This window comes from Sciurus carolinensis, chromosome 6 (assembly GCF_902686445.1).
Source record: "Sciurus carolinensis chromosome 6, mSciCar1.2, whole genome shotgun sequence".
NCBI classification, from domain to species: domain Eukaryota; kingdom Metazoa; phylum Chordata; class Mammalia; order Rodentia; family Sciuridae; genus Sciurus; species Sciurus carolinensis.
Genome location: NC_062218.1, coordinates 33366867 through 33383653, shown reverse-complemented (window position 1 = coordinate 33383653; position 16787 = coordinate 33366867).

Here is a 16787-nt window from a genome sequence, read left to right as displayed (position 1 = left end):
GAGCATGCACATGTAAGAACATGTGTGTGCATCTATGTATATGTGATTATGGAGTTTCCACAAGGAAGCTTCCTGGTCTTTGAGTCTGGGATGACTCCTTCTGTCAACTTGGAGGGTATTTTGGGTGAGATTAACATTAAAACTGGTGAACTTCAAATTAGAAAATTGTTCTCCATAATGAAGATATGAAGATGTGAGATAATTGAAGTTGAAGGCTGGACTAAAACTAAAAGACAAGAATAAAAAGGCAGCCCACCCCCAAGCAAGAGGAGATTCCTTGGCAGGCTGCTGGCAGACTTCATCTCTGGCCCACTCTGCAAATTCATGGAATGTGCCAGCCTCCCTAATCATGTGAGCCAGTTCCTTAGAATAAATCTCTGTCTCTAAGAACACACACACACACACACACACACACACACACACACACACACACGTACATTATATAATGTGTATATACAGTACATATATCCACCGTAAAGATTACTAGTCATATACATATGGCTACTTCAACTCTAAGCCAGTAGTCTCAGAAACCAGGGGTTACCCTTTTTCCCTGCTGAAAGAACAGAAGCTGGGCCAAGAATAAAGGCCCTTTAGAAAGAACCAAGAGGTGTAGGACTTGATTATGTTCCCACACAGTAATGAGTTTTACTTTAGCAAGAGGAGTCAAGGAGGGATGGGGTGTGCATATGAGAACTGGTTTCAGCTAAGTTAGCACTAATAAAGTATCTCCCACATACACCCTTATAAATGAACTCTTTCTTTTCCCTCTTATCCTTCAATTGTTTCTAAGTCCCCAACCCTCTAGCTATTGTCGGTTGGGTTCCCTGGTTTCCTTGTTGAGACAGAGTGTAGGTAGTCTCTAAACTCTATTAGGTAGTATTCTTGCGCTCAACACATTAAAGGAAGGGAACAGAAATAGGATCGGGACAAGAAGTAATAGAACTTTGAGTTTCCCAGTAGCAACCTCAGGCAACCCCAAGAGGAGCTCTGGAGCTTGAGTGGCCTGCAGAGTTGTCTCCCACTGGACCGAAAGACCAGTCTCTGTGCTCATGTCAACCAATCATCAGCAAGAGGACAAGCCCTTGGGGTCTCTGCAGCAGAGGCAGGGCTGGAACTGAAGGCTGATAAGTACCAGCCCCCCAACAGTGGGGGCAATGGGTGCCTCCTTGAGGTGGAAGCTGGGTGGTGCATCTTCACATCCTCCACACCTGTCCAGAAACTGCTGTCCACTTGTAGAAAATGTCCTCTTTATAGGTCCCCAATTTTTATCGGGATGCTTAGCTACCATTGAAGACTACACTACTCAACCTTTTTTGAAGCCAGGTGTCTTGCGACTCCCAAGATATTAGCAGAAGTGCGTGTGCAGCTTTCACAGTAGCTGCTTTCCCCTTCTTCTTCTTCCTTCCTATTGACTACAGGCAGATGTACTGACTGGGGCTCCAGCAACCACCTGGACCATGAAGTTTCCCTGGAAATAGAGCTTGTATGTGGTTGAGCAAATGGAAGAGCAGGTTCCCTGTCCCACGGATTATTTACCATCCTTGCTTTGGCTACCTTCAGGTCTTCTGAATATGAGAGAGAAATAATCTTCTTTCTTGTTTAAGTCACTCCTATTTAGGAATTTTCTATTTCTTGCAGCTGAAATGAATTCTCATATGCACATTCCTATCCCTGCCTCTCCTCTTGCTTTATTATTATCAAGCATTATTGCATTGCAACGTAGTCCTAAGTCGTACATCACTTGGTCCTTTCTTGTGTTTTGAGATCCTCAGGCATTCTCTATAGTGGCCTTTCTCCTGGGCCTAACTGCTGCTGGTTCAGCAGGGAAAGGAGGTAAACTCTGGTTCCAAAGACTGCAAGTTTAGAATTAGGGTAGCATATATATAGGGCTAAACTTTGCCAATGGGAAAGGATGAAGGGGCTTCTACTGTGGCCCATGACTTCCTTTTCTTCTGAATCTCTAAAATTATTCCCACATCAACATAATAAGAATTAATCTCCTTCTACATAAAATCACTTGAGTAAAACTCACATTCCTTCCAGTCATATGCATTTTCATTTATTGCATGCGAATTAGTTTTGAAGCCTCCTTATCCTAGGTTGAGCTCCTCCTTACCCGTAGATTGCAATGCCAAAATTATTACCTTAACTGATAATGACGGGCTTCTTCCCAAATGCCTTTCCCTATTGTTTGAGTAAGGGTTGGGGGGTAGTATAAATTTCACTTCCCTTTGCATTCCAAATTTGGGACAACTTAAACAAAGACTGAGAAGTGGAGGAAAAAGGGGACAAACAGAAGGAGCAGAGGTGGGGTATTCACAATCTGTTATGGAGGGCAAATTTGAAGGTGGTCCTTTGTTCTTGCCTTTTGAAATTCCTGCCTTCATCCTCTCCCTTGAGTGTGGGCAGACCCTCTGACTTGCTTCTAACCAATGGAATGCAAAAAAAAAATTGTTTTGATTATGACAATGTGCAGGTGATTCCACTTAACACAATTGCAATTACCGCCTTGTGAGGAGACCTTCTATGGCTGCCTTTGAGGATAAAAGTCTCCATGTTGTGAGCTGCCTGCGGAGAATGTAGTGTGGTTGAGGAGCTGGGGGCAATCTCTGGTCAACAGTCAACAGGAAGCTGAGAACTTTGGTCTTCAGTCTCAAGGAATTGAATGTTGCCAGCAACTGCAAAGAACTCAGAAATGGTCCTTCTCCAGTCTAGCCTCAGATGAGACTGTGACCAACTCTGTAATTTCAGCCTAGTGGGATCCTCAGCAGAGGATCCAAACAAATTGTTCTTGGACTCATGATCCATAAAAACTGTGTGACAAAATGCATGCTATTTTAAGCTGGTACGTTTCTGGTAACCTGATTACACAGCAATTGATAATTAATTAATACACCCATAATAAGGAATTTGGCTTCAGAAGAGGGAAGAAAATGAAAATTCCTTTGATGAAGACTTTTGAGAGTAAAATAACCAGGGATGGTTACAAGGAGCTGAGGTTAATGCTTTGCTCTCTGTGTATTTCTTTTCTTTCTTTCTTTCTTTTTTTGTTTCTAGTTTTTTTTGTTTCTCTTTTGTTTCTGTTTTGGAGTTCTAAGATGATAGTCTCTAAAACAAAACTAAATAATTAGTGTAGCCAAAATACCTAAATATTTGAATTTGTTGCAAATATTTAAATATTTTAAATTGAACATTAAATATTTAAATATTTTAAATTGAACATTAGACTGTACTGAGAAGCACGTTTTATTAAATGAGGTTGAAAATAGAGTTAATAGAAGAATTAATTCATATGACCTTAAGTAATAAGCTTTCCATTTACTATATTATCAGTGTTTGAGGATAAGTAGGTTCAGTAGAAATTACCTCATATAAGAATAAAATATTTTAATCAGTTAACAATTTTCAGGAAAACATGTGCCTTATACATAACAATATTTCTTCAAGTTTATCCATGGTTAATTTACCTCCAAATAACATTAGATGCTTTTGAAATGTTGATTCCTAGGTTCCATATCTAAAGAGTCTAATCTCGTTAATTGGGGTGGAGACAAAAATTCTGTATTTTTAACAAGGGATTCTAGTATAACTGGTCTGAGTTCACCTATTCCAAATTTGATTTACATACTTTGTAAAGAGGTACAGGGAACCAGTGTAATTGCTACACTTACAGCTCTTTAAAAAGTTAACTTTAATCTGTGTGAGTATTTCTAAGTCGGAGAGGGCTGGGTAGTTAGGAAGAAAGTTGGAATTTCTGCAGTCTAGGTATGAAAGTAACTAGAACTAGAAAGGACATTAACAGTAGGAATTAACAAGAAAAGGGTTGTATAAAGCTTTGTGATAGAGAAAGGGGACAATTGATTTCTGTTAGAATGGAGAGATAGAGGCAAAGCAAAATTCTCTATTTAAAAAAATGACCAGTACAGGAGTTGGCTTCACAGTGCTGGAGAAGGGAAGGTTATGGTGGTAGTGAGGTACTAGGGGGTGTTCTGCCCTGGGGTGGTAGGTGGAAGAGGAGAGAAACATTTCTGAGAAGGGGTACTTCAGGGGACAGAGCAGTGAGATGAGTTCACAGCCTGGTTCCATGGGCTCTGGATCAGAAGACCTGTGTTTGAGCCCCAGATCCAACACACATTTGCTACATCTCCTTGGCTAAATGACTTCATCTCTCTAGGCCTTAGTTTCCATATCTGTAAAATGGGGCTAATATTTTACAGGTCAATAGGTTTATTGTGTTGCATCAATGAGGTAGCACATGAGAGGTATCCAGCAGCACACATAATAAATGCCTAATCAGTGATAGCCTTAAGAAATAATGACTGGAAGAATTGTTGTAAAATCTGGTCAAGCTTTATTGACAAATTTGCTTCCTTGAAATTGCCCATCAATTGTGACGATCGTTCTAGCCAGTGATTTTCTTCCTTGGTTGATATTGATATTACCTGGAGAGATTTAAGATGAACTGATGCTTGGTCCCTGCCTCTAGAGATTTGGATTTAGTTTGTCTAGAGAATGGCCTAGGCATCAGGATTTTGAAAAATTCTCCAGGTGATACAAATGTGTAGCTGAGCTTGAGAATCACTGTTTGATCCCTTTTTCTGTTCCTTAATGTTTGTTCCTGGTTTTTCCAGGCCTATTTGTCTTGCCTACCCAGTTAGATAGCAAGTCCCTGTAACCTCACCTCAGTGTTATCCTTTGTAGCTTGGCAGAGTAAGAGGTACAGGGAACCAGAAGCCAAGAGGCTTGGATTCTCTCCTGGTCTTTCTACCCGGCTGTGAGACTCTGGGTCTTAGTAAGATTGAGCATGTACTACAAACAGTTCCAAGTACTTTGCATGCATTAGTTCACTCATTCCATCAGCCTGATGAGACAGCTTCTATGATTAGCCTCAGAGCTAATAATAAAATAGAGAAACGAAGTAATTTGTCCAAGGTCAAGCACAGTGTTTCTGGACACCTGAGCCTCCACGTGAGCCACTCAACCTTCTGGGTTGACGAGAGGCTGGTCTTGATTTTATTCATCATGGAGCAGAGGAACTGACTGTCCTTGGGTCTCTCCCAGCTCTGCTGTGTCTACAGTTCTGCTGCCCTACTGGCATCTAGCAGAGACACCACGTGGTGGGTGGTCTGGTGCTTCTCAGCCGTGGACTGATTGTTACATCAAAGAGTTGACTTCAGGCTAGAACGGCAACACTAGGACAAACAGGGCAGACAGGTGGAAGCAGCACCCAGGAGGGAGACTCTTCTCAGAGGGGACCAGGTTAAAGGGATAATATGCCCTTTACCATCGTGCCCTCCTCTGTGCTTTCTGCCGTCTGTTTAGCCAAGCAAATGAGCACAGGGCTGTGCCAAAGTCAGCCAAAGGCTCGTTGAGCCTTGAATGTGGAAAGCTCAATTTTCCTACATAACACAATGATTAGGAATTTGGGGAAATAAAGCGTAATAGCTTGAGATAGAATGAAAATAGCCCCTTGAGAGAATGTGGCCCAAAAAGTAAAAAATAATTCTATTTGACTGGAATTTTCTACAACTACTAGATTTTAAGATGGTGATATCTGACCATCAATCTTAAGGTGATGCCTGTGTTGTTCAATAATCCTTCATCAGCACGAAGTTCTCAGATGAACCTGAGGCAGACCCTGTGAGGATACTGGAAGAGGAGGAAGAACGGCTTTATGTTGAAAACATTCGCAGAGGAACACATTTTAAATTAACAAGTACAGAAACCACCTACCCACCCAGAGCTCGGAGGAAGCCCCCAAAGTCTGATCCCAAATGACTCAAACTCATTACCAAGAATCACTTGCATTAAAGTTATTTCTGCTTCATCCAAGAGGTTTTCAATTACCTTCAGAGTCAACAGGAAATTAATCAGCAAGTAGAAAATTGAAAGAAGATCTGCATTCACTGTAGGAGTCATTAAAATAAAAGCAGATTTGGCAAAATGGTTAGGTGTTGTTTTTACTTTTTAAAATCTCTCTGCCATACCCCACTTGAGTTGAAGATGCCAAAACTGAAAGCCAGAGATTCCTTGGTGGATAGGGTAGACACTGTCCTAGGCTACAGCTGGTCACCACCCAAACAACTCCCCTCAACTGTGCCGAAAGCCCCTGGAAACCCAGCCATGCCCTGACATGGTCCTTTGAAAACTTCCCGGACTCACGCAGACACATCTCTGCCTGGTATTGTTTCTCTTGCCTTTATCCCCTGAACTCTTGGGGGAAAGAGGCTTTTTTTTTTTCCCCTCCTTGTTTTGGAATGATTTTATTTATTATTGTAAGCTGGGGTGGAGAATGTACTTCCTTGCTTATCACACAGTAATGTAGAAATATTAGATAATAATAATACCTGGATGCTGTAGAGAACATAATATGCTGCCTATCATGTAACCTTTGCTCTGCCATCCTGAATATCTAGGGAAACAGCTTCTCTCTGTCTTCCTTATTGAGACCCTAAATGGGAGAAGTAGTATATGGAAGGATGATGGGAAATCTTTTCTCATTTGCTTCCACTGGCTTCTAACTAGGGATCTGAAGAAGTCCCCCTCTGTCCCTGCCTCAGTGGTTTTGTGAGGAGAATGGGCATGGGTGGGCGCACTTGCTGTGGGGTCACAGTGAAGGCGCTTGAGGTTGCAGGTAACGGAAACCCATTCTGGCAGGCACCAGCAAGGCAGGGAGTTGCCTGCAGCCCCAGGAGGGTCCTCACAGAGCCCAGGCAGCCTCAGGGCTGTGCTCTTTAGCTCTCTCTCTGCCTCTCATCTTTGTTTGCTGACTCTGACTTATCATGAGTTTCATGAACCCAGGGATTTTGTCTGCTTTGTTTCTTTTGGGGAGTGGTTACTGGGGATTGAATTTAGGGGCACTCAACCACTGAGCCACACCCCCAGCCCTATTTTGTATTTTACTTAGAGACAGGGTTTCATTGAGTTGCTTAGCGCCTCGTCATTGTTGAGGCTGGCTTTGAACTCTCGATCCTCCAGGCTCAGCCTCCCAAGCTGCTGGGATTGCAGGCATGTGCCACTGTGCCTGGCTACTTTGTTTCTTGAAGTGCTCGTCCATGCCCAGAACAGTGCCTGGTGTATAGTAGAAGCTTAAGCAGCATCTACAGTGTATTTCCCTGCAGAGTAGCTTCCTATATTCCCCATGGTCCTTCCAGAAGGCAGCCCCGCCACGGTTCCCAGATTTCCATCTTTGAATTTCAGGCTGGTGTCAAGTGCTCACTCTTTATGGCCAAGGGATGGGATTTCCTAGCAAGTATGATTGAGGTAGAGATGCTGTTTGCATCAAAGAGTCCTTGGAGTCAGGAGGCCATTGTACAAGTTTAAAATTGGTCAGGTGGTTGTGACAGGTATAGACAGTTCATGGGAAGCAGTACTTGGCAATTCCCAAAGAGAGCCATTTTTTGAAGATTAGCAGACTCAAGAGGACTCCATCTGTTCCCATAGCATGAAATCTTCTTGCAACTTCTCTGACATGTTGTCACCAGTCTCTCTTTGGATATCTCCAGGGAAAAGGAGACACTATTGTTCAAGAACTATTCACTTCATTAAAAAAAAAAGTATCTAATCATTAAAAAACAGATCCTTGTATCTCTTAAATTCTACCTCCATTGGTCTGAGCTCTGCCTTTTGGACACATGGAGAGTGAGTTTCTCTTTTATATGACAACCCTTAAAAATGATTTGAAGAACAACTGCTTTGAAGTCTTTTCCTTGAGGTGTCCGTGCACTCCTGATATTGCATCTAACATTGCCTCTTTCTGATAGAATCAATAACTCCACTGTGGATGGAAGATGGGCCTTCCAAACTTAGCACTGAATGATCTTGGTCCCTAACGAAAAGAACAGTTTAATGTGAGTTCCCCGGATGTCTTTCCACTACTCTTTACAGACAGTAGTTTTCATCAATGGTGACATCTACTAGGATAAATGGCTAACCAGTTACCCTGAACAAATAAACACTGAATTGGTAAACAGTGACTATTCTCAAGTTAATGATATATTAAATTTGTCAGCTTCTCTATATCTTCTCTTTTCAAGGTTAAATATACTTTTATTCTTTAAAAGCATTTAATTCACTTAGCAAACATTTGAAGGTGCATATGCTCTTGAGGTATATGGTACGAGTTATAGAAACAAAAGACAAAGGACAAGATTTCTACCTTCAAAGAATTCACAGTGAAATGGAATAGAAAGCTGAGTGAACATGAATGGATCAGTCCCAGGACAAAGGCACAGATAGGGACCAGTTGTACACTCAGCACGTGTAGGGAGAGGTTTGGAGACTCAAGGAATGCTCAGCTGGTGCCTGAGATGTCTCAAAGGATGGTAGGAATAAGCCCGATGAAGGAGGATGGGTGAGGGAGGAGACCCAGGAGATTTTACAATTTCGAAGTAGGTTAGGGGAATTGATGTATGATTGGGTCACGGCACGGCCAAAGCGTGGGATATGAGTGCCAGAGTAGCAAGACAAGATAAAGCAGGACAGTACATGTGGGCTGGAACAATGGCCTTTTGCTACATAACAAACCACCTCCAAATCCCAGTGCTTCAGACAGTAAGTCTTTATTATTGTTCATGAGCTAGTCAGCTACAAAGTTCTGCTGAACTGGCCCAGGCCTGTCTGATCACCATGGGGCTTGCTCCTGTGTCAGGGGTCAGGTGACAGACAGGGATCCGCGGATCTTGGATGGCCTTCCTCCTATGCTGGCACTTGGTTGGCTGACAGTTGGTGTGGAGGTGATGTGTCCTCATCATACAGCAGGCTAGCCTGGGCTCGCTCGTAGGACGCTGCCAGAGGGAGAGATGGCCACATCAAAGCAAGTTTGGAACTCATACCATCACTTCTGCCACATTGTAATGACCACAGAAAAATCACAAGACCACTTCAGATTAAAAGGATAGGGACACAGACCATCCAGTCTTGAGAGATGTGGCGAGGCCTTGTTTCAAAGGATGTGTGCATAGGAAGGGGAAAATAATTATAGCCATTTTTGAAATAAGTCTAACACAAGGAACTTAGATGATTTTATCTGGATTTCAATAGGATATTAAATATTATAAAACTTAGTTTTTAATTTACACTTGGAGCATTAAAACCTTCTCTCTTAAAAAAAAAAAAAAAGGTGTGGCAGATAAGGTCAACCATGTCCTATGAAGTGAGATGAGGTAGATGATGTTTCCCTGGACACCACTTTCCAGATCCTGCTATCCATCAAAGTGGTCCAGTCCTCAGCACCCTTTGCCTCTGCTGGCCCTACTAGTTAGAAAGCCACATGCATCTCTTTGCCCTGAGACCATATTCTCCATTTTCCTACAGGAATATAGCTGTCAATCACCTCTTGAAATCTAGACCCACCAAGTCTACAGCTTTCCTTATTGATTCTGTTTTAGCAAGCCTGTCAGAAAAGAGGATGAGGTCGGTCTAACACAACTTGGCCCTCTAAATCTCCCTGTCATTTACATCTTTAATAACTAATTCTAGAAGGTCACTCAAGTTCCATATGGTAGTGACTGCTATTTGGGGCATCCACATTGACCCACCTGTTGAAAACTGGAATCTGATTCCCTTCCAGTGTCAAGATTCCTTGAACACACTGAGAAGTATTTCCATGGTGTCCTCTCTGGGTCTTCCCAGTTCCTCAGATAAATCCACCACAGCCCCAAGATGATTCATTCAGATCCACCAGGCAGGTGGGCCCGCTCTTCTCTTGGCTAGATCTTCAGTTCTCTCAGGCCAGAAGCTTCAGTCTTCCTGCTTGAAGGGGAAAAGAAATAAAGAAAAAGATGAGGAGATAGGAAGGAATAAAAAGAGGGAGGGAAGGAGGGAAGGGGGAAATTAAATGTGTGCTATTTTGATTCTGTCATCAGTTTATATTGTACTGTTCATCCTACTTCATAGAATTCTAATTTTTGTCCATCTTTTTTAGCATTTAATTAAAAAAAAAAAAACTCTTATGGAACGTTTTTCTGGAAAATTCCAGTGGTTACATTTGGGAAGAAGAGATGGGGCAAGCTTGGTGGGGACAGGAGATTTCATATTCTTTTCTCCTGGTTGTACTTTCTAAGTATTTAGAATTATGGAAAGTGTTCTCTTTTTACCTAATTTTTTTCTTTATTAAAAAATTTTAAAAGGTGATAGTAGTTACCTTTTTGTTCTTTCTACAAGAGTAATGAAACAGTATGTGTAAATGGAATACATATTGGGCCAGGCACCAGGGTAACATGCTCTCTCTATGTTATCTTTTTTGCTTTACAATAATCAATGGAGGGGGACTCCCTATACTTAATTTAAGATGAGGAAATAAAGACAGACCAGTTATACAATGTTATGGTTTAGATATGAGGTGTTCCCCGAAAGCTCACGTGGGAGACAAGGCAAGAATTTTTGGAAATAAAATTATGAGAGGTGTGAACTAATCAGTGGATTAATCCATTGATATGGATTAACTGGGCAGTAACTGTAGGCAGGTAGGGAGGGCATGACTGAAGGAAGTCGTCACTGGGCGTGTGCTTTGGGGATTTTGTCCTTGATGAGCAGAGCTCTCTCCCTCCTTCCTGGCTGTCGGGTCCTGAGCTGCTTTCCTCCGCTGTGCCCTTCCACCATGATGTTCTGCCTCCTATCAGCTATAGAGTCGGCCAACCATGGACTGAACCTGTGAAACTGTTAGCCAAAACAAACTTTTCCTCCTCTTCATTGTTCTTTTCAGGTCTTTGGTCACAGCAATACAAAGCTGACTAAAACAAGCAACTTGTGTAAAGCCACACAGCCATTATGAGTTGTGGCCAGGATTCTCTAACTCACAGCCAAGGTTTTGTCCTCTATGTGACGATGACTTCTTTCTTCTTTAGTGGACATGTTTACAAAATTTGGGGTTATTAAAGAGCACCTTGGGCAGCTACTCAACTTCTTAGGGCCAGCCTCCTAGTTCCTCCAGTCTTGGTTGGAATTATAGTCAGAACCTTTTCATGGGCATTCTCCAACCTTCTGTTCTATTTGTTTGTTTGTTTGTTTATATTCTAAACTTTGAAAATCTTGCCCCTGGTATTGAAAGCTCACATCCCACACAGCTGCTTTTCTTTCATTTTCTCAAAAGCTTAAGTGGTTACTTTCTTCTAGTTGCTGTGCTCTTAACCAACTAGTTTGTCCTGATTGATCAAAATTAGGGGCTAGGATAACTGTTGTCCTTATCATTTTTTCAGACTTCTGGGAGCTGAAGTGAGTGATTGTAGGCCACATGAGGAATTTGTTGTATATGTGTTCTTCTCTGCCTGACCCCTTTCAAACCACATAATAAAACGCTCTGGGTTCTGCATTCTGCTGGTTACTTTGAGTTTTGTTGTTTGTTCATTGTTAACCACAACTGAACTTTAAGTCTGGGAATCGTTTCCAACTTTCTGGAAATAGTAAGTGGCTCCTGATCTTTCTGTTGTTGCTATAGATCAATTTTGAAAAGAAATTCAATCTCAAAAGCCTTTCTGATTCCTCCCTCTCACTTGATCTCCCTCTACTTATTCAATTAATGATCCCTTTCCCCCCAAAATCTCTCTTACCTCCTAATTGCATAACAATTGTTTGCCACAATCAATAGAAAGTTCAAGTTTTGAAACCTCTTAACCTATCCTGGGGCTACAACTCCTGACCTGAACCAATAGCCATACAATTTTCTTCCGAGCATCTATCCCACCCTGGAGAGTTACTCTAATCAGGTCACACTGATCCTGCTTCCTTTCCAGTGATTATTTTAGGAAAGGGCATGTGATCAAATCTGTCCTTTCTTGTGTTGGAACCTCTAGTATGTTTGAGCCTGTTTGTGCCTTGGAGAAGGATTTCCTTGTTCCTACAAATGAGAAGAGATAGTTTCTTTTGTCTCCTCTGGTTGTGTGGTACCTGGAGGTGATGGGAGAGTTTCCAGTGACCATTCTTCATAGGCAACATCTGAAGCCTGCCTTCCAGTCCAGTCTTTGCCATGTACAAGATCAGCTGTTGACATTTTAAAATGTAAAGCCAACAGACGCACCAGCCTTTCTGCCTATCAAATTCCCATGTTTCATCTTACTCACCTCAGATTAGCCACCCCAAAATGAAAACCCTTTATGATTTCATGCTTCTCTTCTACTTATCTTGAGTGAGGGGAGTTGAAAGTTGGCAGCCAGGATCTAAGATTATAAGAATCTGTAAAATTCTGTAAATTTGTGACTTTCCCATGCTTATTATTTTTAAGATATTACATATTTGGTCATTTCCATTTATTCAACAAATACTTATTGAGCACCTCTTGTCAGGTGTTATGCTATATTGTGGATGTACAAAAGGAAAACGAGTAAGAATCAGTCTTACAATCAAAGAATTTGCAGTCTAATGGAGGAGAATGGCTAGCCCTAGTGACACCTGTTCAAGGGAGCCCCGCCTTTGTTGTTATCAGAACCTCAATTTTGTTCAGGTAGTGACATGTCAGGCCAGAGGGAATAATTTTTAATTTATTGAGGAGTGAACATGTGATTGAAACTTAACTGGAAGTCTACTGGGGAAGGATTTTCCTCATGATAAAAGACACCCTTACTTCTTGGGACCCCATTAAGGACAGACCATGGTCTTTGGAACTATGGAAGCTTTCCTGAGATGGAGAGAAATGACTATGCCTGAGATGCCCACCAGTGCCAGTCATTGAACTCCTATGCCACTGCCTATGTCCAGACTTAATTTTCTATAGGGTAATGGAGGGGCTTTCCTGTTTGAGCCACTGTTGATTTTTTCTGACTAAGGCAAAAGAGAAAGTCACTCAAATAAGTACCTGAAATAGTTTAACAGATGTGTTTGTAGAGCCATGCATAGGAAAGAGGTATATAGTACAGAACAATAAATAATACTCTGTCCCTGACCCTAAGAACCACAGTCCAGGAGGATGCAGGCCCAATTATTGCATATTTATCATGCACAATAATAAACACAGTACTAGAAATGTTCACAGTATAATATGAGAATTCCAAAGAGGAAAATATGACCCAGGGATGTGTGAGACATTGGCTCAGGAGCATCATATGACATGTCGGGTCCTGCTTACTCAGTAGGCACAAAGTGTCAGTCTGCCCCACAACTGGGAAAGTCAAGCTGGAATAAGAGGATCAGGAAGTGTTTGCCAGTGTCTCCTCTCTAAATCAATCATTTCCCTTTGCTATTAGTATGTATCATATGAGAAGATATTTGGAGATTAAGTAGGTAACACTCATCAAACTTTGCTCACTAGTTGTAGCATCTATTGCTCTGCTAAATCAATCATTACAAGGATGTTTGTAAAATGACTTTCAAAGATCTTTTATTCCTCCTATATTTCATGACATTCTATAAATGTAACAGTTTCTCCCTCATTCATTCATTCATTCATATCATTATGAACTCATAGATTCCCATTTTATTTAATAGGTCATTTGTAAATAGTATTTATTTCCATATTCAAACTATCCAAATTTGGCAATGGTAGACACTTCAAATTTCCTTCTGTGTCCTTATTCTTTGGGAATTTTCTTAACTTATTGCACAAGAAGATGCTTTAGATTCATCTTGAACTTTCCTTCCCTAGCATGAATTCATCCATTCTCCTCATGGTCCTGATTTCGTGGGTGGAGAATGGCATGGTATTTGAAATGAAGATCTGGGCATTATATGTGCCCATCACAGTAAGAATATCATAGTTTCTGGATCTTTCAAGTGAGCATAAGAAATATACATCTGCATATACACAAGTATACATATGTCTGTATTCATGTAGATATATTTTACCTCTATATCTATACATTTTCAGACATATATAGATATTAAATATATACCTATTTCTTGTTTGCTGTTTAAAAAACCCCAGAATCTATAAAATAGATAAAATATTTATTTATGTATGCCTAAAATGAGTTCATAGTGCTACCTCCAACTCTAATGCAACATACCTTTCCTTGACAATGAGAAATATGGTCCTTTTATTCTAATATATTTACTTGTTTAATCCCAGAATATATTAAAAGCATTCTTACAGTTTCTGGGACATATGATTATGATAAATGACTCAACTCACTAAACTTAAATACTTAATTAAAGTTCTTATTATCTTCAGTCTAAGAATATACCACTACTACAATGATTTGGTCAATTATTTGTTTACAGATATTTCCCCACTAGAATGTAAGTGCTCTAACTGCAGGGACAATATTTTATCTTTTCTAGAATTTCTGAATTCTAGCAAAAACCCGGCACATTTGAGGTACTCTGATGATGACTGTGGAATCAAGAAAGTCATGGTTCTATCACTCACTTAGTCCTATTCCTTTAGGAAAAAGTCTATCATTCAAGGATTTTCTTTTAGTGATTTTTAAAATTTGTTCTACTTTGTTATATATGACAGTAGAAGACATTTTGACACATCATAGGAAAATGAAGTATAACTTCTCATTATTCTCATTATTTTGGTGAAATCACACCCGTCATGTAGTCATATGTAAACATAGGGTAATCATGTTCAATTTACTCTGCTATCCTTCCTATTCCCATACCCCTTCCCCTCCCTTTATTGCCCACTGCCTGACTCAAAGTCCCTCTATTTTTCCCTAGCCCCCCCCCCCCTTATTGTGAATTAGCATCCACATATCAGATAGAACATTCAACCTTTGGTTTTTGGCTTATTTCACTTAACATTCTCCTACTTCATTCATTTACCAGCAAATGCCATAATTTCATTCTTCTTTGAGATTGAGTAATATTCCATTGTGTATATGCACCACATTTTCTTTATCCATTCATCTATTGAAGGGCATCTAAGCTGATTCCATAGTTTGGCTGTTGTGAATTGAGCTGCTGTAAACATTGATGTGACTGTGTCACTGTAGTATGTTGATTTTGAGTCCTTTGGGTATAAACCGATGAGTGAGATAGCTGGGTCAAATGGTGGGTCCATTCCAGGTTTTCTGAGGAATCTCCACACTGCTTTCCATAATGGTTGCACCAGTTTGCAGTCCCCAACAACATATGAGTGCACCTTTCCCCACATCCTCACCAACATTTATTGGTGTTTGTATTCTTGATAATTGCCATTCTGATTGGAGTGAAATGAAGTCTTACAGTAGTTTTGATTTGCATTTTTCTAATAGTTAGAAATGAACATCTTTTCATATATTTGTTGATTAATTATATTTCCTCTTCTGTGAAGTGTCTGTTCAGTTTCTTTAGCCCATTATTGATTGGGTTATTTGTGTTTTTGGTGTTAAGTCTTTTGAATTCTTTATATATCCTGGAGATTAGTGCTCTGAGGTGCATGTGGTAAAGATTTTCTCCCACTCTGTAGACTCTCTCTTCACATTATTGATTATTTCCTTTGCTGAGAAGAAGCTTTTTAGTTTGAATCCATCCCATTTATTGATTCTTGATTTTACTTCTTGCGCTTTAGGAGTCTGGTTAAAGAAGTCAGTTCCTAAGCCAACATGATGAAGATTTGGTCCTACTTTTTTTTCTATTAGTCACAGGGCTTCTGTTCTAGTGCCTAAGTCTTAGATCCACTTTGAGTTGAGTTTTGTGCAGGGTGAGAGATAGGGCTTCAATTTCATTTTGTTACATGTGGCTTTCCATTTTTCCCAGCACCATTTATTGAAAAGGCTATCTTTTCTCCAATGAATGTTTTTGGCACCTTTGTCTAGTAGGAGATAACTGTATTTATGTGGTCTGTCTCTGTGTCTTCTATTCTGAACAATTGGTCTACATGTCTGTTTTGATGTCAATACCCTACTGTTTTAGTTACTGTAGTTCTGTAGCATAGTTTAAAGTCTGATACTGTGATGCCTCCTACTTCACTTTTCTTGCTAAGGATTGCTTTAGTTATTCTGGGTTTCTTATTTTTCCCAATGAAAATCATTCAAGGATTTTTACTATTTCTGTATCCTATATTTCCCTAAATGGACCCTCTTGCACATAGACCTACTGTCTACACAATACACCTTGAATTCTCAGTCCTCTGGTTTTTTATTTATGGTACTCTTTTTGCCATGAATTCTTTCTATCCAGAATATCATGCTAAGTGAAATAAGCCAATCCCCAAAAACCGAAGGCAGAATGTTTTCAATTATCTTTTGTTTAAATAAATTATCTCCCTCTCTCCTTTAAAATCAAAATGCCCATAACATATTGCTCTAAGGTACTAACTTGGCATGTATATATTAACATGTACTGTAGATGTTTTGGGCCTGCACTCATCTATTATGTATTTCAGATTGCCCTGTTACATATTATCTTCAAGTTCTGAGCTGTGCCTATAGTAAGCTTTGCAAGTTGATGGTCAGATGTGAATGCTTGCTAAAGGAATGAGCAAATGACAGGTAGTTGTCAATCATATAAGTTAACCAGATAAATTAGGCTCAATATACTACTATTAAGGATTTATTCTTTTGGCTTCCTCTGAATTTATCTTTTTATTCTCATTCTTAATTCTTATCATTCCATTAATCTCATTACCCTTAGGACTCTGGCAATGTTTCCCTCCCAATTCTTTGGAAGTAATGCTAGAACCAAATACCATCATATGGAGGACTCAAGGGCTTGAAACATTGAGTCAAGTCCTGAAAACCTGTCCAGAATCACCAAGAAGAGAACACACTTCACATGGCAACTGAGAGTCTTCTTAGTCACTGTTACAACAAGAAAGTTTTCATCAATGATAGAATAAAGAAATAAAAGTGCTCAACTCTTTCAGTTGGTGTCTGTAGATTTGCGGGAAACAGTTAGTGAACAACCACACCTGTCTTGTTATTTCT